This window comes from Crinia signifera, chromosome 19 (genome assembly GCF_055691185.1).
Source record: "Crinia signifera chromosome 19, ASM5569118v1, whole genome shotgun sequence".
Classification (NCBI taxonomy): domain Eukaryota; kingdom Metazoa; phylum Chordata; class Amphibia; order Anura; family Myobatrachidae; genus Crinia; species Crinia signifera.
Genome location: NC_139226.1, coordinates 108,388,363 through 108,411,967, shown reverse-complemented (window position 1 = coordinate 108,411,967; position 23,605 = coordinate 108,388,363). Strand labels below are relative to the sequence as shown.

Below are 23,605 nucleotides of genomic sequence, written 5' to 3'. Positions count from 1 at the left end.
GACTGTTTTGATTGGTTGGTGGTTTTGTGCCGTGTTTTTCAGTTTAGATTTATTGTTTTTTTGATTTTTGTGGTTTTAGTCCAAATTTGTCTCTAAGGATTTTTTTCTTTTTGGTCTCAATAAGTTCTTGTTCTCTTTTAAGTAGTCTTTCTTTCGTGAGATTTGATAATGTGATGAATTCTGTCTCCTCTTTGAATGGTGTGAGTTCTTTGTCTAATTTGTCTATCTCTTTTTCAATGTTGTCTAGTTTGGTCTTATTGTTGTCAATAATTAATTTCATCAGCTCTAGTGAACATTCTTTCAATATGGTGTTCCATCTGTCCATAAATTGTATGTCATTTAGGTCATGGGTTGGTATTTTCTTAAATTGTAATCCCTTTGGTATGATATTATTCTGTTCATAGAGTTTTAGTGTTTGAGTCTCCCACCATAGTCTTGTCTCTTTTGAAATTAATTTTTCTAGGTTGAGAAATGTGTCACAAAAGGTGTTCAAGCTGGGTGGTGGGTGATCCCCTAATAGGGGGAGAAAGGCTTCATTTGCTCGTTCTAACCTGTTTGTTCTAATGTCGGTCAATCCCATATATAGATTCTTGCTGCTGGTAAGCAGTCTTAGTACAATATAGAGAACGAGGGGTTTGTACCTGCGCACTGAATCTATCTTTTTGATAACCAACCAGGGACATGATGAGAGAAATGGAGGGACATTTAAGACAGAAAGTAAACAAAAGACATGTGCAGAGCATAGACCAATCAGGGACCATTCCAGGACCCAGACCAATTAGAGACCCAGAAATTTGAACCAACCAGGGACATGAAAAGAGAAATGGAGGGACATTTAAAGAACACCACTGACTCCACACTCAATCTCCCTAGAAGAAGGCAGAAGCCGAAACGAGTTGGAGGATATACACTACTACCACATCTATACCTGTTAGCAACCAAGCTAGCAGCATCTGGAAGGATCCCACGTCGAAGCGGCCGGTGGGTGCACACACCGCCACGCAGCGGAGACCTGAGCGAAACTGAAGGATACCAAGTGTACCGGCAGTGGTGAGTATCGGAAGGAGGGTGGGCCAGGCAGGTCATACAGGGTCTTGTAAAGGAGACCGAACGGTCACCGTGAAGGATCTCCTTCCAGAAACGGTGAGCCGCTCCATCTCCAGACAGGGAGCAGCGTCTGCCTCACTGCAGCCCGGTCAGCCGTGTTACGCACGGACCTGCCGGTGCCACGTAGTAGACGGGCGCAGCACCCAAGTCCAGGACCCTGCGATCCCAAGCCACCTCCCAAACGAGAAAAACCGCGACCGAACACGAACGCCAATCTACAGGTACCAGCATTAACCGGTAACTCAGTGACAGGAGGAATACAAATAGCGGGACGCCGCTTGACATTGTTCTAAAGCACAGACTAAGTACAAACACACCTTTTTTTCTTACCAAGGAACCCTGAATTTACTGCAATTATTGCAAAATATTGTGACAACTGTGTACACACCGTCCAATTTATTGGACAGATAACTGACGACACACTTGTGTTGATTTTTTCTGCATTTTTTTTTCATTTTCATTTTTTTGATTGATTTTTTTCATTTATTCTTTTCTTGTATTTATTCACCACGAGCAATTGTAAGAACCTTGAAGGAATACAATATTTCTGTCTTTCAAGTCAGGCGTTTGTATTGAAAAGGTCTATTGCCGCATACACATTTTCTATTAATTACAAATAAAGAACAACAATTTATTCATTTTAAAACAGACTGTAGAATTTTCATTAACGGAGCGCAGCACCACAAAATTATTCTCAAATATTGTATGCACGGAGCAGGGTGGCAGGTGATGTCACTGACCATTATCGTGAACGATATCGGTCAATGTATATGCACTTCATCGTACTCCCGCGGCACTGCCGATATAGTGATCAGCTTGTGTGGACACACATAGCTGATCACCCTGGCCCTGTTCCTGCACTACTTTCTCTGCCTGGGGGCATGGCAAGCTGAGCGGACGCCAGAATTTACAGTGAGTCCTGGTGTTATTATCACAAGGTTCACTGCTTTTTTTTTTTACTTTTTTTGTTTCATTAGTAAATCCTGCCATTTCCCATTATAAGCATGGGAAATGTGATCTGCTTATTACAAATGGGAATTATAGAGTTGGATTGGTTTTTCAGGGGGAAAAAAACTCCAAAAGCCCTTTACTGCATTCAGGTGGCATTAAAATAATGCTAAAAGGGTGTGAAAATACCCCATTTCACATTATTTTAGTAAAAATTATTGTAATAAATCCCTCTGAGGTAGATGTGCAAAATATCCGCTAAAAATGCCAGCGCCGCTCACATTTGTTATATAAATTCAAATAAATAGGTAACATTACAGGTCATTATTAACCATTCTGTGTGTCCAAACATTTTTTAACCTATCAAAGAACATCAAAGAGACTTTCAAAGTGTGGCCAGGTCCGTGTGATGTCATAACGTAGATTCCCATCGCTCCTCTGGGAACATACAAGATAACCAGGATATCTTTATGACATTTATGTGGACATATGGGACCTGCTGGGCCGGTGCCTAGGTTGCCTTGTGGAAAATCCACCTCTGCCCACAGCTGGGAGAGTGTCTAATTAGCAGGACCGGCTAGAACAGATGGGAGGTATGAGTTTGCATAGGTTTTCTCCAGGTACTCCAGTTGCCTCCCACAACCCACAAATATGATGGTAGGTTAATTGGTTCCAGATAAAAAGTTAACCCTAATGCAGGGCTCGACAAACACCCGGGCGCTTCGTCGCCATGGCGACCAGATTTTGCTTCCTGTCGACCAGATTTGCCAGGAAGCAGATCTCCTCAGTGGCTTGTGTTAATGTCAGCAGCCGGCAGAGCGCTGGACAACTCTTCCGGCTGCCGCTGTATCAGAGCAGGACCACAGATGGGCCGCGCGGCTATTTCACAACTCAAGGAGGGACAGTGGCCGCTTTCTGCGGGTGACCCAGGGCCACAGGGATCACCAGGCATCACTCCAGTGGGTGCCCCGATGAAGTGCACCGTGACAGTTCCGGCTGCACCATTCACCCTCCTGTGCACGGTCCTGCACGTGGAGCGGCCGGCACACAAACACACAGAGCGGATACGCAAGGTGACAACTCGCCCCCGCTGGCTGGCGCTATATCAGCTGGATCAGGTGACAGTCTGCGCGGCGCAGCTATTTCAATCTCAAGGCTTCAATCGGAGCTCACTGCCGGCCCCTGATTGGCTCCCGACCGCAAGCCAATCGATGAGCTTGCGCTTCGGCAGCCAATCAGGTGCCGGCAGCAAGCTACGATTGAAGCCTTGAGATCTGAAATAGCCGTGCCGCGCTCCACATGCAGGACCATGCACGTGATTTGAAATAGCCGCACCACGGACCTGATCTGATTCGGCAGCCAGCGGAGGTGAGTTGTCATCTTGTGCTCTGTGTGTTTGTGTGCCACTGCTCCACATGCAGTAACGTGTACAGGAGGGGGGAATGGTGCAGCCGGCACTGTCATGGTGGAGGAGCAGTTCATCGGGGTGATGCCTGGGGATTCCTGGGTCACCTGCACAAAGCGGCCACTGTCCCTCCTGGAGAGGGTCAGATTCTGAGGTATGCAGTGTGTTTGTACCACAGTCTATATAAGTTCTGTATATGGGTGTTCTGGGGGACTCAGTGGGGCTGTGTGTATATCATACCTCCCAATTCTGTCACTTTAGGATGCGGGACGATGCTGCTGCCGAAATTTTTGGGGTGTGGCCTAATTTTGGGGCGTGGCCTATACTCGCGGCTCTGGCGCGAGGCCACGCCCCCATTTTGCCGCTATGGGGGCATGACCCAGAGGCTCTGTGAGCCTCTAGACATGCCCCCAGCCCCCTGGCTGCGGGAATAGACGCTGTGCGCATGCGCACAGCGTTTATTCCCCGCTGCTTAGCAGCTGACAGGGGGGACTCCCAACAGCCCCCCACACCGCGGGACACTGCCGCCCGCGGGTGGGACAGCGGGACAGGCCCTGACAATCGGGACTGTCCCGATAAAATCGGGACTGTTGGGAGGTATGGTATATCGGTGTTCAGAGGGACTCAGTGGTGCAATGTTATGTGAGTATCAATGTGCTGGGGGGACTCAGTGATGCAGTGCTGTGTGTGTATCAGTGTGCTGGGGGGGCTCAGCGGTGCAGTGCTATGTGTGTATCAGTGTGCTAGAGTGGGCTCAGTGGTGCAATGCTGTGTGTGTAACAGTGTAAATATTTGGCACACACAGTCCCTGTTTTTAGTTTGTCTGGCACCTGGCTCCTACACTTTCATCCCAGCTCCTAGATTTAAAAAAAAATTGTCGAGCCCTGCCCTAATGTTATATATTAAATTGATGCCATTCTTTTGATGAAATTCTTTTGACGGAATGGATCCGGCATCCATTATTCAATGCAGCAGGCTAATCCGGATGTTGGATTTGACCGGTGATTGATGCCCACCCAGCCAGCGAGGGGACCGGGTGAGCGCAGCAGCGGAAGGCGGCACGATTTCCAGGGAGGCAACGGCAACTGGTCGAGCTGCTCTCACCCGGTGCGGCAGGTGAGTATGGGAGGTGGTGGGAGGTTTCAGGAGGCGGCGGACAGGAGTACGGTGCCGTGTAAGCTGCTGCTCACACGGTGCCGTCCTCCCTGCCTCAATCCGGCATTTTTTATGTTGGATTGAGATTGCCGGAAACATGGCCAAAACCTTTCAGTTTTGGCTGTGTTTCCGTCAAAAGCAGGTGAATTAGCGGCTATTCCGTCAATCCACCTGGTTTTCGGCAGCTAGCATTGAATAGAATGGAACCTCTCCTGATCTATTCATGATGAAAACTGCCTTCTTTTCGGCAAGACAGCAGTTTCGACATCAATTGAATATACCCCGATGTGTAGTTGCGTGTATGTACAGGAGCAGACTGGATGGGCCAAGTGGTTCTTATCTGTTGTCAAATTACATGTTTCTATGTACTACCCTACTCAGCCCATCTGCAAAGCTTTGCAATTGGCATAAAAAAAGCGCATTACCGCGACCTGGGCCGTCTACATAACAGAAGCCTATTTGCACTACAAGTCTGCATGTTTGCACATAATTGGTCCTTAGTATAATAACCACTAATAAAGGTACGAGAGTTTGTCCTTGCTCTGAGCAAACCACTTACTAACTGTGCTCCACTATTGTTAACAATGCGTTTTATGGAGAAACATCAGTTGGCATCCTGTTACAAAAACATACTTCAGAGATAACAGGGTACAGGAGGAAGTATAAGGTCAGCGATGGCGGTGTATCGGTGCATTGTTGCTGGGAGAGTACTGGGAGAATGTTGGGCCGGATTCAGACCGGGTAGCTGGGCAGCGTATATATAATATCAGTTTCTTATATAGCGCACACATATTCCACAGCTCTGTACAGAGAATATCTGAACATTCACATCAGTCCCTGCCCCAGTGGAGCTTACAATCTATATTCCCTACCACATATACACACACACACAGACATTCTAGGTTTAATTTTGTTGGGAGCAAATTAACCTACCTGTATATTTTTGGATTCTGGATGGAAACCGGAGTACACGGAGGAAACCCACGCAAGTACGGGGAGAATATACAAACTCCACACAGTTAGAGATCACATCCCCTCGCATGTGGCTGAAGGGGACAGTAATTATTCGAAGGTCGTCGACCATCTATAATTTTTTCCCTTTCATAAATAAAAGTCAGTGAAAACAGACTTTTATTTCACACGGAGATCGCTGTAAAGGGGGCGGGCGCTGACGTCATGTGACATCAGCCGCTGCACTGAGCATGCACCGGCCTGTCTGCCATCCCAGGAGAATGCCCAGTATTTTCATGGGTACGCCAATAAAATGTGTTCCCCTGCTCCAGCCTGATGTCCACCCCCGCCCGCCCCCCTCTGGACCGAATGGCTTTTGAGTGTGAAACTCCCAGGCTTTGCCATGTGCATAAACGTGCATGGGCAAACCCCAAACATCAGAGAAGGGTCCGAATTAGGCCCGATACAACCGTCTCTGAATTGGCCCCTTTATTGGTGTTCCTGCTAGGTTTCAAATGAATTTTTGCACCATTACTAGCCTCCTCCATTATGCTGTAGTTAGTTACTGCAACCTTGTTCATTGATAGAATGAGGCGTTTAAGAGAGTGGGCAAAATGCCAGAAACACTGCACTCGCTAATTGGCGTCTCAGTGTTGCAGCAAAGGTCAGCTTATTCTTAGCCTCATGGATTGGCAGACGTAACCCTGGAAATGTTACAATTACCCCCCGGACGACTATTACTTTAGATGATCGAACCTTATAAAAACAATAACAAGCCTGAACTGAAAGACTCCTATGCTGTTGGCCAGCTCAAAGGACCTGATCTAATGTACCCCTGAAGTTGTGAAAAGTTTGATTCCTTTACAGAAAACAACAGGCTTCGGTAATCGTTAATGATTTTATGGTGCACATCGGCTAAAGGCCCTTATTCTGGTTCGCTCGCAGAGGCAAATTCATTCTCAAATGGACAAAACCATGTGCACTGCAGGTGGGGCAGATGTAACGTGTGCAGAGAGAATTAGATTTGGGTGAGTTATTTTGTTTCTGTGCAGGGAAAATACTGGCTGCTTTATTTTTACACTGCAATATACTGTAGATGCCACTTTGAAGTAAAACCGCACCCAAATCTAACTCTCTCTCTGTGCACATGTTACATCTACCCCACCTGCAGTGCGCATGGTTTTGTCCATTTGAGAAGGAATTTGCCTTTGCGAGTGAACTAGAATAACCCCCAATGTGCACGCACTGTGGGGGTTATTCAGTACTGATCACTGTTGTGCAAATTCGCAAGTTGAATGATAACGATATCATTCAGTGTGTATGCACTATACTGTTTTCCGGGCGAACAGGCGGTTTATTTGGAAAATCGTTAGCGATATCATCGTTCATGAACAATATCCCTTAAGCCCCATACACACTAGATGAGATTTTAAAAGATATCTAAGCGATGTCTGTCTAGTGTGTATGCTCAATTTCATTAACAATGCGCTCTTCAGTGCACCATTATCACTGCATGTATCATTAACAATTACCCTCACTAACCTGTTGGCTGTACATGCAGGTCAACTTTGAATATGTAACCAATGGCCTGCATGGGGAGCAGCCACGTCACTGTATGATATCGGTACAGTGGCGTAACTTCTGGAGGCATTGGAGACTTTTGCCGTTGAGTGTTAGCCATCGGGGGGGGGGGGGGGGGGGCACCAGCACCACTATTGCAGAGTGGTGTCCAATGATATTTGCAAATGCAGCCTGCGGCACCCTGATTGGCTGGCCCGTAGTGTTGCAGGTTGTCTAGTGTATATAGGGCCTTAATGTGTACACACTTTAAAAATCAGGGACCTATATCCCATTTAAGCAATTTTTGAATTGAATTTGAGGTTTTTTTTTAAATCTCAATATCTCAATTGTGCATGTAAATAGTTCCTAAGCGCCAGATTTATTACCAATTCCTTTACTAAGCATGCACAATCATAGCTGGGGTTGTCATAGCATCCGTCAATGAATCAGGCCAGACTTTAATATTAGCCTAATGAGGGAATAAAAACTGATCCAAATTACATGATCGCAGCTGTTATTATCAATATTTGTTTTTAGATCAAGAAACACTTAAGGATCTGTCACGTCTGTTATAAAAAGGAAGCCAGCCATGTTGTTCACTGTGGCTGTAGGAATTATGGGACTCATTCAGAGATGGACGCGGTGCATATTGCTGTTGTGTCTTTGACTTCCCGACCCTAAACAACTCAGGGGTCACCACATGTGACGAAGCAGGACCGCACTCTGCAGATGTGCAGATCTGTTCCTGGACATGTGCCCCACCATTATAAATGTACATTGGCCATCGCTGGCAGCCTACCAATGTAGATGGACACAGATCATCACAGACACCACACCATTGTAGATGTACACAGACCATCACAGGCAACATACCATCATAGATATACACAGACCATCACAGCATACTTGCCTACTTTCGAAAACTAATTTCAGGGAGATTATAGTTGGTAGTAAAATTTTGCAAAGCGTCCCATTGGGGGGCGTGTCATGCTCCTCCCAAAGGGCGTGTCTTGATCCATATATGGAGAGATTGTGAACGTGGCACCTACAAGCGTGGGTGTGTACTGCTACATCTGAGAGGAATCTTTTTAAATGACTTATATCCAAATGTAGATGAGCCCCAAAGCAGTTAGTAAGAGATACTATACTTGGTAAAGTGCTGGGAAATGGCGCTGATGATACAATGTAAATGTATCTATCTCTCATTACTTTTTCCAAAAAAATGTAACCGTGTAATGTGGGCTAGGTGACATGAGGGAGATTGCTAGACTAATGAGGGAGAGAGGGAGATTGCTGGAATTTCAGGGAGTCTCCTGCAGAATGCAGGAGGGTAGGCAACTATGCATCACAGACACCTCATCATCGTAGATGTACACAGTCCATCGCAGGCACCTCATCATCGTAGATGTACACAGTCCATCGCAGGCACCTCATCATCGTAGATGTACACAGACCATCGCAGGCACCACACCATCGTAGATGTATGCAGACGATGGCAGGCACCACACCATCGTAGATGTATGCAGACCATCGCAGGCACCACACCATCGTAGATGTACACAGACCATTGCAGGCACTACACCATCGTAGATGTATGCAGACCATCGCAGGCACCACACCATCATAGATGTACACAGTCCATTGCAGGCACTGCACCATTGTAGATATACACAGACCATCACAGGCCCCACACCATCTCAGATATACACAGTCCATCGCAGGCACCCCACCATCGTAGATGTATGCAGACCATCGCAGGCACCCCACCATTGTAGATATACACAGACCATCACAGGCACCTCACCATCATAGATGTACACAGACCATCGCAGGCACCCCACCATCATAGATGTACACACACCATCACAGGCCCCACACCATCGCAGATATACACAGTCCATCGCAGGCACCCCACCATCGTAGATATACACAGACCATCACAGACAAAACACCATCGTAGATATACACAGACCATCACAGGCACCACACCATCGTAGATATACACAGTCCATCACAGACACCTCATCATCGTAGATATACACAGTCCATTGCAGGCACCCCACCATTGTAGATGTATGCAGACAATCGCAGGCACCACACCATCGTCGATATACACAGTCCATTGCAGGCACTGCACCATCATAGATGTACACAGACCATTGCAGGCACTACATCATCATAGATGTATGCAGACCATCGCAGGCACCACACCATCATAGATGTACACAGTCCATCGCAGGCACCCCACCATTGTAGATATACACAGACCATCACAGGCACCTCACCATCATAGATGTACACAGACCATCGCAGGCACCCCACCATCATAGATGTACACAGACCATCACAGGCCCCACACCATCTCAGATATACACAGTCCATCGCAGGCACCCCACCATCGTAGATATACACAGACCATCACAGACACCACACCATCGTAGATATACACAGACCATCACAGGCACCACACCATCGTAGATATACACAGTCCATCACAGACACCTCATCATTGTAGATATACACAGTCCATTGCAGGCACCCCACCATCGTAGATGTATGCAGATCATAAGAGGTAACATGCCATCATAGATGGACACAGACCATCGCAGGCACCCCACCATCGTAGATATACACAGACCATCACAGACACCTCATCATCGTAGATATACACAGACAATCACAGACACCTCACCATCATATATATACATAGACCATCACAGACACCTCACCATCATAGATGGACACAGACCATCACAGGCACCCCACCATCATAGGTGTATGCAGACCATCACAGACACCCAACCATCGCAGATGCATACACACCAGAATTACAGGAATCTCAGCAGCTTCTTGCACGTGGTATGTTTTGTCCAACAGAAAATCAGCAGGAAGTGGTGGTCGGCTTTTACGGTTGATTTTAGACCAATTTAAATTGCCTGAGGGCTCTATGACGTGATTAGCTGTAACTCATTTTAGCTCTGCCCCCTGTGGTACAACGCTGGTATTACACAGCAGGGGTAATGCTGTGATAATAACACGTATGCCTTGCATGCCCCATGTGTGCCACCTGGCTTTTCCCTCCTGAAGCTTAGCATGAGCATAGGACAACCAACAAGCATGTAGTAAACGCTGAAAGTCATTGCGTATGACTTCCTGGAGGAGCCAGTTTGAATCCCAGTGCTAGCTAGCCACTTTGAAAAATCATTCCTGGAAATGTCAGTTTTACATGAAAATGTATGGAAAAAAAACATTGCCATTCATAATACCCCTAACACTTAGGCATATAAATAGCTGAACTATGTAAATATGCCAGATTATATTACCCACGGAGCAGCAAACACACGCACATGCTGTTGGCAGCTGTGACTGCCTTGCACAGCACAGGGTATATAGTCATCAGGCAGGAGTCGCGCCGTTTAGTGTTACAGCAGTGCTGATGATTTGCATAAATGGTCTCATATGTGACATCCAAACTACAACTGACTGGTATCATGCCAGGAATGAGAGACTCATTTCCATGCCCCAGTATTCATTCATACGTACATGGGGCAGACAGGCATGCTGGCATAACCTCATACTCCCACTCCCCACAGACTCCCACAGTAAGAAAACACAACCCTTATTATCTAGGTCCCTGTGTGAAGATGTGGTCCTTGCACATCCTGTCTCCATAGCAACTTAGGGAGGAGATGCTACTATGGCAACAACAGGAGTGTCACTCCGACAAAATAAACAAGAAATGTCTCCCAGCATCCTCTTTGCTCAGATTAACCCACTGGAGGGCAAAGAAATGTAATCCTGAGTCCTTGGTAGTGTGATGTTTCTGCATCACGCAGAGCTGTGTACTGGGAGACATTGGCGGCCTGCTTCTCCTTATAGGAAAACCGCTCGCTGTTAATATTTACAGCGTGAATTTGGCAAGCATTCAGAAGATGCTCACACACTGTACCATGTATCCTAAATTCAGTTACGTATTTATAAAGGAAGCCAAACAAAGCCATGCATTTATACACGTTGTTTTGATATTGTAGGCCAACAAGTATAATGTCAGGTAGAGTATAATGTTGACATTCTGAGAATGTTGACATGTTGCCTGATGATCTTTTACCAATACTGACATTCCGGGTGACATTTAGTGGGATGAGATTTTTAGTCACTTTCCAAAATCTCACATTACCCCATTTTTTTAATTTGCATTTCCACCCCAGAATGCGCATATTTAATGAGATGCAAATTTTCCGCAAAATAGTGTGAATTTTTTAGTCATGAAAATGTGTGATTTTTAGTCATGGAAATGGCGAATGCGTGGCGCGAGGTCCCCCCTCCTGAGCATAACCAGCCCCGGGCTCATTGAGCCGGACCTGGTTCTAAAAATGCAGGGGACAAAAAGCGTAGGGGTCCCCCATATTTTGAAACCAGCACTGGGCTCCAACAGCCCGCGGTGTCATGCCACATCCGGGGGACACTTATTACATAAGGTCCCCTGGCTGTACCATGAGCACCATGGCTGGTCAGCCTTGGATGGGGTACCTGGGGGAGAGGGGACCCCCCAATAAAGTAAAAAAAAAAAAAACACACACATTGAGAAAAGTACAAGTTTATTAAACACACACACACACACACACCTTCATTTTACACCAAGATACTTACAGCACCAGGGTCTAGCTCTGACTCTCTTCCCCACTGCCAGCTCACCCCGCACTGACAGCGGGTTGATCCGGCTTCCTCCGTCCCTGCTAACAGCCTGGTTGGCTCTATGTGTCTCCATGGAGATGCATAGCTCAGCCCCGATTGGCTGAAAGCGTCTCCATGGAGATGCATAGAGTCAACCCCGCTAATAGCTTCTATAGCGATGTGACAGCGATATAGAGACTGTTAGCAGGGACGGAGGAAGCCGGCTAACCCCGCTGTCAGTGCGGGATGAGCCGGCAGTGGAGGAGGGAGTCAGCACTGGACCCTTGTGCTGTAAGTATCTTGGTGTAAAATTAAGGTAGTGTGTGTGTGTGTGTGATAAACTTGTAGTTTTTTCTGTGTGTATTTTTTTTAAATTCTTTTTACAGGTGGAATACAAGTCCCAGCGGGCCCACTAATGCCCCGCATGCTGGGACTTGTGGTTTGCCAAGTCCCAGCATGTGGGGGAGGCCTGCTGGGACTTGTAGTTCACCTGTATAAAGCAATGTTTGGTATGGATGAATTAACCCTATCAGACTGGCGTCCACAGCCCACGGACACCGGTGACAGCCCCGGGCTTCAGCCCTGGATGGGTGAAGCCTGAGGGTGGGACCCCTTTATTGGGGGGGTGCCCACTCCCAGGTACTCCGTCCAAGGCTGACCACCAGCCACGGTGCTCATGATACGGCTGGAGGGACCTTATCTAAAAAGTGTCCCCCGGCTGTGGCATGACACTGCAGGCTGTTGGAGCCCGGTGCTGGTTTCAAAATACGGGGGACCCCCATATTTTTTGTCCCCCGTATTTTTGGAATCAGGACTGGTCCAACAGTCCGGGAGTGGTTTTAGAAATACGGGTGACCCCTATGCTTTTTGTCCCCTGTATTTTTGGAACAGGTCCGGCTCAATGAGCCCAGGGCTGGTTTTGCTCAGGAGGGGGGACCTCACGCCATATATTTTTTTTTTTACTTTGACACATTTTTTAAGACAGAACCATGGACAGAGCTCAATGATCTGTCCATGGTTCAGTCAAATTCGCCTGTCAGAACCTGGTCTGCATTTGTGGTGATTTTTAGTGATTTTTGCATCTCATTAAATATGCGATTTGTAATGGGAAAACATCTGGATGCGAGTTCTGGCGTTATTAAAAATCGCCACTTCAGAATGTGCGATTTTGCAGCAAAAATGCACCATTTTTGCTGCATTTCACATCTCATTAATTGTGCAATTTTGAGAAAAATTGCGAAATTGTCAGTTTTTGGCAAAAATATCGCCACCAAAAAAAAATCGCATGCCATTAAATGTCACCCTCCATCTGTTGACATTGTAGTGTCAACTTTGTGACTACCTCCTGGTTCAGATTTATCTTAACCAAAAGCCAGGCCCACTGGACTTCTGTGGCCAGGGGCATTTTAAGGGTCTGGTTCAGACCAGTTCGCTATGGTGCGTATATATTCTCAGCCTAGCTGTAAACACTGCCCTGCCAAAACGCTGTCCCCGATGCCCAAATCCGCTCCATAGCATGTGAGCGGATGCGGTCACATACACATGAATGATTTTTTCCCCCTTTCGTTAATAATAGACTGACTTATTATGGCCGGCGATGGCTGAATTCGGGGCAGGCGCGGACATAATGTGATGTCAGCCACCCGCCCCAAAAAGGCATAGACACGCCTGCATTCGCAGGGGTATGTCCAGTGTTCCTATGGGCGTGGCCACTGTTTTTGTGGGCAGGGCCATGAAACACTGGGCGGTCCCCTGCTTCCGCCCCCTGCTGCCCATCCTGGAGTGAACGCCCCGGCGAGTGTGAAACTTGCCGAAGGTGTTCACTCAGGGGGTATGAGCATGCGCAAACACCTAACATCGGTCTGAATCACCCCCTACGAAAGGAGAATGCCCATGTGCATTCTCCTCCCTCCGGGGCCCCCTTCTCTCTGCCAGCACTACCACCGCATTGTAGGAGTCTTATTGCGCATATCTTCAGAAAAATGGTGCGGAAGCCATTTTTCCTGTGATCTCCCTAGCAGCAGCGTGGAGCTGTAGGGTCTGAGCACTAGAGCGCAGGGTCCATTTTTCCAGGGATTTCAGCAGCGCTGCGGCCGCCATCGCATTACTCTGGAGGGTAAGTATGAAATAAAAATGGTGCACAGCACACACTGCACCCATTCTAAAGGCCCCCATACATCAGTCCGACTTGTCCTAGGGACAAGTCGGACCTGATTTCACCCTGCAGCTCCCCGGGAGGGGGACACACGATTAGGCACTTGATGTGCCAAGGTTTGCATATGATAAATCGCATGGATTTATCATATGCAGTCCCCGGGGAGCTGCAGGAGGAGGGAGCCATGCGGGGACATCAGCGGGTGGTGGATGCCGGCTAAAAGAGAGCCTAGCAGTGGGATGCTGCATAGGGAGCCGGGCAGGAGGAGGCTGTTGCGGTGGGGTGACAGCGGGAGCAGGGCGCCGGGCAGGGAGGATGACGCTGACTGCCGGGCAGCGGCGGGAGCCGGCCCGGGAGGAACAGATAGATAACTTGAAAAAAAAAAAAGCCCATACAGATGACTAGCAAGCCATTGATTGGCTGAGACCTCTCTCAGCCAATCAGCGATTGACTGAGAGAGGTCTCAGCCAATCAATGGCTTGCTAGTCATCTGTATGGGCTTTTTTTTAAAAGTTATCTGTTCCTCCCGGCAGCCAGCGTCATCCTCCCTGCCCGGCGCCCTGCTCCCACTGTCACCCCACCACAACAGCTTCAAGTGCCTCCTGCCTGGCTCCCTATGCAGCCTCCCCCTGCTCGGCTCTCCATAGCCGGCATCCCCCGCATGGCTCCGGGGCTGGGCTGCACATAAGATTTAGCAAATCTTATGTGCAGCCCGTCTGACCTCCTGACCCGATGCGCACGGGACCGCGCATCGGATCCGACGGGGTGTCTGCAAGTGCGATTTGGGCCGATTTCACGGCCCGATTCGTCCGAAAATCATGCCCAAATCGCATAGTGTATGGGGGCCTTTAGGGTTACCACCTCATCCCTTTAATTCCGGACACTTATTAATTACACAGGTTCTGTGGCTGGCTGACTTCAAGATTCCATTTCACCTGGTTTTATACTGCCACACTTTAAAACTCTATTTTACCTGGTTTCAAACTGCCACAGAACCTGTGTAATTAATATGTGTCCGGAATTAAAGGGATGAGGTGGTAACCCAACCCATTCTACATACACCACTGCCTGTGACATGAGGTTCGCTCTGTGAGAAAACAACAGCTTATTCTTCCTATCAGCCACTAAAGCTGGATATTTATTTTCATAAAGCCAGGATTGTACTCTAAAACATTTTGGTGCTGTCACATTCGGACACACAGAGCTGCCATCAGAAAGTTTGGGGGCGAGGGACTTACAAAAGGCCCTTTCCTTCCTTGAACCTCTGGCGTGCCTGGTGAGACCTCCAGTGTCTGCAGCACTGACCGCACTACACTACCTCTATATTGCCTCGAGGAAAATGGGAACTTTGTTTCTGACAGATTATACCTGATAGACTCCAGTAGAAGCGACTGAATATTTTGCCATAGCAATGTCTTTGTCTTTATGCTAATGCCTCAGACTCAACTTACAAATATTACAATGGTGCAAATCTGTTTAGGCGCACCATTGGAGAGATGCACCATGGGAACTTGCACCAGCCGAATAGTAGGTGCAGTTGTCTGAGTATGGCGTCCTGTATGGGCAATTGTGTACCTATGGAAACAGCCACTTAAGGTGCCTACACACTAGAACGATTTTCTGGCCGATTTCCGATAAATCGGCCGATATATCATTCGATGTTTACCAATCGGCCGATTTCGGTCCGATGCGCGCTCCCGTGGATCTTTTGCTAAATCTTCTGATCTTACGTGCTGCATGAGAGATCAGGAGATTTAACAAAAGATCCACAGGAACGCATATGGTATGTTATCTTTGGTAAAGGTCTGCGCTTGCCTGGAATCTTTTGTCCAGGACGGACAAAAGATTTCAAGGCTAATTTATGCGCACATTTTAAGATTGCAGATCTCTCAAGTGTGTGGGCACCTTAAGACCCCCTTCTACTTGTGGAGACCAGAGAAATTCAGCTTATCCAATTCAACTCCACACAATTGCTCTGGATAATGCAATGTAATCTCATGTCCTGTTGATATTAGATAATGTGAAACACAATCCTTCTAATTGCTTTATGGCAGCATGTGTCAATATTGTTGCACCTTGCATATGTCTCATGCTGGTTTCCAGGTGCGATTTTCCAACTGCTCTGGAACGTGTGTAGGCACCAAGATTTTTTTTTTATCACAGATCTAGCCTACCTGCTGTTCACATGAGAGGCAGTATACGAAACACGTGCCACCAAAACATCAGAGATATTAAAAAAAAACAATTTACTAACAACTCTTATTGGATTTGCTTACTGCACTGACCCTGACAGTGGCACAGAGTGGGTTGGCAGAATACCTCGCTAGAAAACTATGTAAAAAATTTATTTGGTTTGAATGAGCTCAAAATTCAATAGGGATCTTTTTGCATTGAGGCCATGTAGCCTACTTTTTGGCTGCTGGTCGGGGCTGGCGTAGTGATTAAGGGGCATAAGGGGCAGATGGGAACAGGGCTTATGGTGAGAAGCCTGTATGGGGGCGTGGTCTGTGCTGTCACATCATCTTAGCCATGCCCACCGTTTTGCTATACCAGTACTGTGGCATTGACCAGTGTGTGTGTGTGTGTATGTGTGTGTGTTTTTTTTTTTGGGGGGGGGGGGGGGGGGGGGGCGCTAAAAGGACACGTTTCAGCATGAATTGCATCATTTTGTCCAACCAAACCCCCCAGCCAAGGGGCAATTGCTGGAGACTGACAGCATTGCAGAGGAATTGCCCACCTTTCCGGGCTTAGAAATGGACCTGAGGGTAGCAAGTATGATTGAGGCACAGGAAATAAACGTATTCTGGACACTCTAGGCCTGATTCAGATGTGGTTGGAGTTGCTGTCACTGTTGCTTCCATGGAAGTATCAGTGATAGCTCTGTGTGGTCATTTAGAAGGAGGCATCTACTACAAGTTGACACCACCTGTCGCATTAGTGATCTGAGCTGCATCCTAGGACACAGTATCGGATCACTGTGGAAGCCATTGGAACACGCAAGTCACTCACTGCAAATCTCCGTCCAATGACGGAGATGCCTGGCCTATTCCCTCAACCCTAAACGGTGACAATGTGCCCCCATTTTCACTCACTGACAGTCTGATGGCGCGCTGCTTCCTACATTACAGGACCGGTTGGTGCACATGTACAATAGATCCTGCACATAACACCGAACATCAGTATTTTGTGCATCAGGAAGCAATTCCAACAGGATCTGAATGAGGTCCTCTGTGTTTTATATTTGTTACTCTACTGAGCCCCTTTATTGCAAATTAAATATTTTGCAGAACAGTCCCATAAATAATATTAAATATTTATGCCCCATGTGGTTCTAGACCAGTTTACAGCACTTCCCCACAGTAATCGGTGCCAGTGAGCAGTTGGAGGATAGTAATCATAGGGTTAAAAAAAAAATCACTATTCCAGGCTGTTCCTTCTATACAAGCCCATAGATAAAAAGACGAGTGAGGGGGTGAGGATAGAGGGAAAATAGCAAGACGTGGAAGCAACAAGCATCTGCTATCAAAAACAGAGGAAATCTGAGTTGCCCCAGGAAGCGGGAGGGAAGGGAAGCCTCTTCTAGACGCAATCTACAGAGAAAGACTCATTTTCTGGATTAAGTTTAAAGCGGAATTACAAAATACTTTTTGACCCCGGCAATTGCGGTTTGGTATGAAGACTTTAATTCATCAACATATTTTGGTTTAACAGTTAAACCATGTCATTTTAGCAATCCAAAACCTGACATTTGAATTTATAATCAGAATTCCGAAACGCACAAATATTTTAACCGAGGCTCAGTTCATATCAAACCTCATCAGGGGATCTGGACTGGGTTGGCAAAAAGTCCCAAGATTGGTTGTAAGCTAATGACCATGTACAGTAAGCCTGGCCGCTGCTTACCCCACCAGGGAATCGGAGTAAACCGCTGAATAGTGGAATTGCAGGTGGCCCAGCTGCCCCTGAGGCATATTATGGACACAAATTAAGCGTATCATAGTTTATATATAAAGCTGCTAAACTGCATTGACTCCTTTGCATTCATTGCTGAATGTGAGCACACAGAACAGTGGGTATGTAGTTATTGGTACCAACAGGTGTAATCCTCATAGCTGATTACATGCTTACCAATGCTAATAAATGCAAGGAAAGCAGTAATGACACAATACAATGATTGTACGTTGCAATGGACCATCATAAGAATATAAAGTCCCACACACACTAAATTATATATTGATGTGGAACGTGCAGGCATATCTAAAGGTGCCCATACACGGTGCGATGATCACACCCGTTATGGGCTGGATTGCATCGCAACGCAACGCATGCGTTTTGCATGCGAATCGATCAAAAAGCAGTACAAAAAGTATGTGCAGCACATATTCTTTGTACTGTGCGATGAGATGCCCGCGGGAGCGCACATCGCATTGCAACGCACCTTGTATGGGCACCTTAAGTGACTCTCAGGTCACTTATATTTGCGTGCACTCTCGGGAAGAAGTGGGTGGGCAGATGACATCTTGTGACGTCAACTACCCACCCCCGGCACCGATGTGATGGCCCGATTACCATGGAAACGCCCAACATTTACATGGGAACGCCCAGTGTTTACATGGGAATGCCCATGAAACGCTGGGCGTTCCCATGGGTGCGACTATACACCACCACCCCACACCCCCTGGCCTCAGCCTTGAGCGCATGCACCAGACGAACATTCTTTTTGCCGTGGCCGCACGCACCCGGTGTATACACATGGCAAGAAATGTGCCAAACAAGGCGGAACTACCATTGGTGCAGCAGGTGTATTGCAACTGGGCGCCTGAGTACTAAAGGGCCCACTGCTGACACCCAATGCTGTGTGGCATATTGTGAACCTTGGTTGGGGTGGAGGAGGGAGACCCAAATTATATTTTTGCACCAGGGCCAACCACTAACAAGTTCCGCCACTGATGCCATCCTAATGGTGGGATTTATGTCTTTGTAGATGCAGGGACTGAAGCTACGAAAGGAGCCCGTCAATGCGATCTGCTATGCCGGTTGTTAGGGGGCTACACATGCATGGTCAGTGCTGACCACACTGCCCAGCGGCGTAACTATTATGCGACCCCCCTGCCGCAAATATTGGCAGCCCCCCCCCCCAGGGGTTAACAAATCCCCCCCCCCCCCCCCTGTAGGGTTAACAAAACCCTCCCCCGTGAGGCCGTTACCTCCTGCCGCATCTGTTTGCGGGTCCCGGCTCTCCCGGCTACTGCTGCTAATGAAAAGTGACACTCGGAATATGACAGTAGACCGTTTTTAAGGTCGCTAGAGGAGGCCGCCGCCTCCTCTAGTATCCTCAAAAATGTCTGCAGTATGGGGGCAGCCATTTTCCGAGTGTCACTTTTTTTTTTACACAGTAACATCCATTCGCAGCCTTGTGCGATGCGCCCATATCATTATAGCAAAGGCGCACACATATAAAAGTGACTCTGAAGTCACTTATACTGTACATGTGTAGACGCTCGGGGGAAGTGGCCGGGCAGCTGACATCCGGTGATGTCAGCTGCTCGCCCTCCGCACCCGCGTCATCGGCCCATTTCCGTTCCAATATACTAATGAGCTGCCCCGCCATCCATGCCCCTCTCCACTCCCACCCGCTATCTTGGATGCGTGCACCTGGTGAACAGTTTGTTCGCCATTGGTGCACGCACCCAGGTCATGCGCAGAAATCCGCATGCGCAAATCAGAAACCACGCGGTCATCCGAACGGAGCAGAATAAGGTCCAGAGTGCATTAAGTTTGTCATCACTACAATATTTATCCTTTAATATCACAGAACTGCCAGTAATACATTTTAGCACAGTGTCGTTTTTACAGCAGTCACTCTCAGAGATGACGGCACATTCCTATATCCCCCAGACAGTGGGAGAACCCTGAGGCAGTCCCATCATTTTTAAACTACAGACAGCTGAGGCTGACATTCACACTGTTACCTGCTTGGATTACTTTATCTAATTATTAAAATATATAATTATTAAATAAACACCCAAGGCTGCTTCATCTGTAAGGCTGTGTGCACACTTAACGACTGTTAAGGTTTATAAACAAACAATGTTATGCTCAGACACTTGTTACATTTCTGGCCGTCATGTCTGGCCAGTAGACCCCATTTGAATATGCCCGCCTACTTGTAACATCATATGCAATGGATTCTGTGGCCAATATATAGTTTGGTCGGTCGGTTGATGCTCGTGACACTCCCATGAGTCAGGGTGGTTCCGTGCAATCAATGTACCGCCTCCCAGTCGCTGCCCTGAGAATTGCACACGGTTACTTCTGCACATGCCATGTATGCACACTGCTGTCGTTTGCATCTGTGATCCATGTGACTCGAATAAGCCCCTTAAAAGAGCCCCCATTCTCTAGCAGGAGCCCTGGGGGTAAAGTACCGGTGGTCCAGGTTTAAATTTCAAATTCATCAACCGCCGGATCAATTCTGCTAGTCTACCTTAATGCTAAGTGGTGCTTATTGCTGTGTTATATACTGTATCACTATGTGTATGGAGAGTGTGCTCATCGTAGTGGAATACAAGAGTCCATCTTTACTGGAAGTGCCAGGCAACACGTAGACAGATAAATGTGAACACATTCCCAAAAATCAGATTTTGGAACACGACAATCCCTTTAAATAGAGCTGAGAATGGAACACGACAACAAACCTCCTACAAGTTGCATTACTCCTGTTGCACGGCTCAGAACATGGCTGTGTGTACAGACAATACAGCTGGCATTTGCTCTTTAAATCATTCACACACAATTTCTGGAGCATCTTCAAGGAGAAGAGATATTGGGGATTGGGATCACACCGAATATGGGTGAAAAAAAAAACCTGCTGTTACTCACCCACTAACATCGACAGATCCTAAGATTACTAGAGATAAACCTCTTTATCTAACTAAATCATCGTATCTGTATAGTACGGTACAATACATAGAGAACCTGTGTGAATGGGCAGAAGGTACAGCGTCCATAGACAAAGGAGACAGACAATAGACCCCCTACACATGTCATCTAGTTAGACCCACAGCAGACGGCGGTCTGTTATTTGAGCTTTCCCTGGTGTTTTTATTTTTTTGCTTTCAAGAACAAAACACAATGAGAATCTCGAATAAGCTCCCAGTGACTTTTTCACGCACAGGTAGCACAGAACCTCCTAATATGCTGTATATTCTATACGTATATCCGCAAGCAACCTTCCACACTTACAGAGATAATCCCCCATGTCATTTATGACCGGCTCATCACGATTTTACCATTATGCCATAGAATGTGTAACACAGCCCACCCCCATTGTGCCCCTTTCATTCTGCACTGGATAAATATTTCATTCTGAAAATACAGAGCATTTATGCATCCTAGGCTACACAGTCAATGCTATTTCTTTGTTACCTTGTTGGGATGCTGTTCCCTGAATATGTAGGCAGCAGGTGGTACACTGTCTGTGCTGTGCTGTCTTGTTGGAGCTTGTCTGCCTGTGTGTGTGTGTGTGTGACTGCGCTGTTAGCGATAGGTGCAGGCGGCTGTGCTGGTTAATCGCACATCCTGTAAGGGAGGGAGAGTCTCAGTGTGTTCCTTATGGACCAGTAATGGGAGGGTGTTTATGTGCCTGCTGCTTTCTTCCTTGTGACTGAAATAAAGGCTTCTCTCAAGGTTGGATGAATCCTGCACTTTAATTAAAATAAGATCCGAACCTCTTTACTCCACCTCCTCTCCGCTCACATTTGGAATGTTTGCTCCTTGCTGGATGTATTCCAGACTGGGAAACATGTTACTGGACACAGAAAGTTATACACTTGCTTACTGATAAGGCAATCAGATGTGTTTATTTAAGAGGCGTTTTTTATTTTCTGAAGGCTGATTCATACTAACGCCATAGCAACAAAGATAGACTTAAAGGTTTGGAGGAGTTTTTTTATTTTTGTGTTATAATCCTCAGAGTATATTTATCAATCTGATTCAGGCTTTAATGCATTCAGAAAAGGCTCTCTCTGGTGGGTTGGAGATGACCGTGTAATCCAATGCAGTATATTGAAATTGCGCATGTACAGAGGAATCTGGACCTGGATGTAAGTGATCACATAGTGCAGGGGTTCTCAAACTCGGTCCTCAGGACCCCACACAGTTCACGTTTTCCAGGTCACCCGGCATGTGCACAGGTGCATTCATTACTCACTGACACATTTGAAAAGATCCACATGTGGAGCTAATTATTTCACTTGTGATTCTGTGAGGAGACCTGCAAAACATGCACTGTGTGGGGTCCTGAGGACCGACTTTGAGAACCTGTGACATAGTGGCATCACTTTGGGGGTGTTGGTAGCACCCCGCTGCACCCAGGACGTACTCGGAGGCTGCGATAGAAGCAATTGGATCAGGGCAGGATGTGACTTCACACAACTTCCCCTCACATGCCTGGGCACGCCTGCGTTTTCCCTGACACTCCCTGTGGTGATTATGGCAGAGTTCAGTTCAAAAGCCCCCAGTGTGTACGGTGCAGCGGTGAGCGATGATGCACGGTTCCGCATCATCGCTGGCGGCCGCTGTTCATCTGATGGTATTACCAGCAGATAAGCGTTGCGGTCCTGCTATGGAAATTCGTCCATCCCCGGGAAAATCATCCGAAGGTCCAAAACCGCTCAGTGTGCATACACTAAGCGACCCTCAGCGCCCAGCGATCTTCCCCATCATTGTTGTCCATACACGCTGGGCAAAATCACCCACTGTGTATGGACCTTTAATGTATTGCAGGAACTGTTACAGTGTTTTGAGTTTGCACCTGGAATTTGCTGTCCATGAAAATGTTCACACCGTCCAAAACTATTTTCTATACATCAAATGCAGCTCTGACCATCTGCTGACCCAGGTGGCTGGCTCTATACTTCACATGCCCTTTCCCACTATATGCATGGGCTGAATCAGAGAGTCACAAGTGCCAAGCTGGGCACATACTATGCAATATCGTAATGTGTCACCATGGCTATTTCTCATAGATATTTCACCTGGAATGAGAAAAGTATGTGGATTCAGCATCAAAACAGGTTTAATCACCATGACGATGATGCCAGATTTAATTAAACAAAAGAAATCCCTTAAGGCTTATGTGCACCCCCTTCTGTTTAATGGAGAGATCCTGGTTTCTTGGTCTGGCCTATCACGAGTTATTGTGCAGCCTGAGGCACTGATGGAAATAGCGCCCCCTTATGTTTTACAGAAATGAACAGCAAACATGTATTGTACAAAACACTCACAATGTCACAATAAAGGTGCCAATGTCACAATAAAGGTGCCCATACACGTACCGATTACACGGTACGTTTTGTGCTAAAATAGCATCGCATCGCATGTGTTGTGCATGCGATGCGATCAAAACACAGTACAAAAAGTATGTGCAGCACATACTTTTTGTACTATGAGATGCCTCGGGAGCGGGCATCTCATTGCATACATCGCACCGGGAAAACGGTGGGCAACCCTCCCGGATTCTGGGGGACCCCCACCCCCGATTGCAGCGACTTCCCCCCGACATCGGCATTTAAATGCAGCAATCCGCGTGTCTCAGAGGAGGGGGTGGAGCTAAAATGGCACAATCACGTCATTTTAGCCCCGCCCCC

General features: G+C 47.1%; 1 protein-coding gene and 1 long non-coding RNA gene across 4 annotated transcripts in view; one reads left to right on the top strand and one right to left on the bottom strand.

Moving 5' to 3' along the window:
- The window catches only part of FXYD6 (FXYD domain containing ion transport regulator 6), an 84,066-nt gene that overhangs the window by 43,252 nt on the left and 17,209 nt on the right, over window positions 1–23,605 (bottom strand). The window contains exon 1 of one of the 2 annotated variants that reach the window (XM_083163139.1): window positions 21,384–21,622. The exons of the other annotated variant lie outside the window; for it this stretch is intronic. The gene's annotated coding sequence lies outside the window, so the exon portion shown is untranslated. Of the gene's footprint in view, window positions 1–21,383; window positions 21,623–23,605 lie in introns of those variants that run through there. 2 annotated transcript variants of the gene reach the window in all.
- The window catches only part of LOC146042872 (uncharacterized), a 165,133-nt gene that overhangs the window by 128,988 nt on the left and 12,540 nt on the right, over window positions 1–23,605 (top strand). The gene's annotated exons all lie outside the window — the stretch shown is intronic.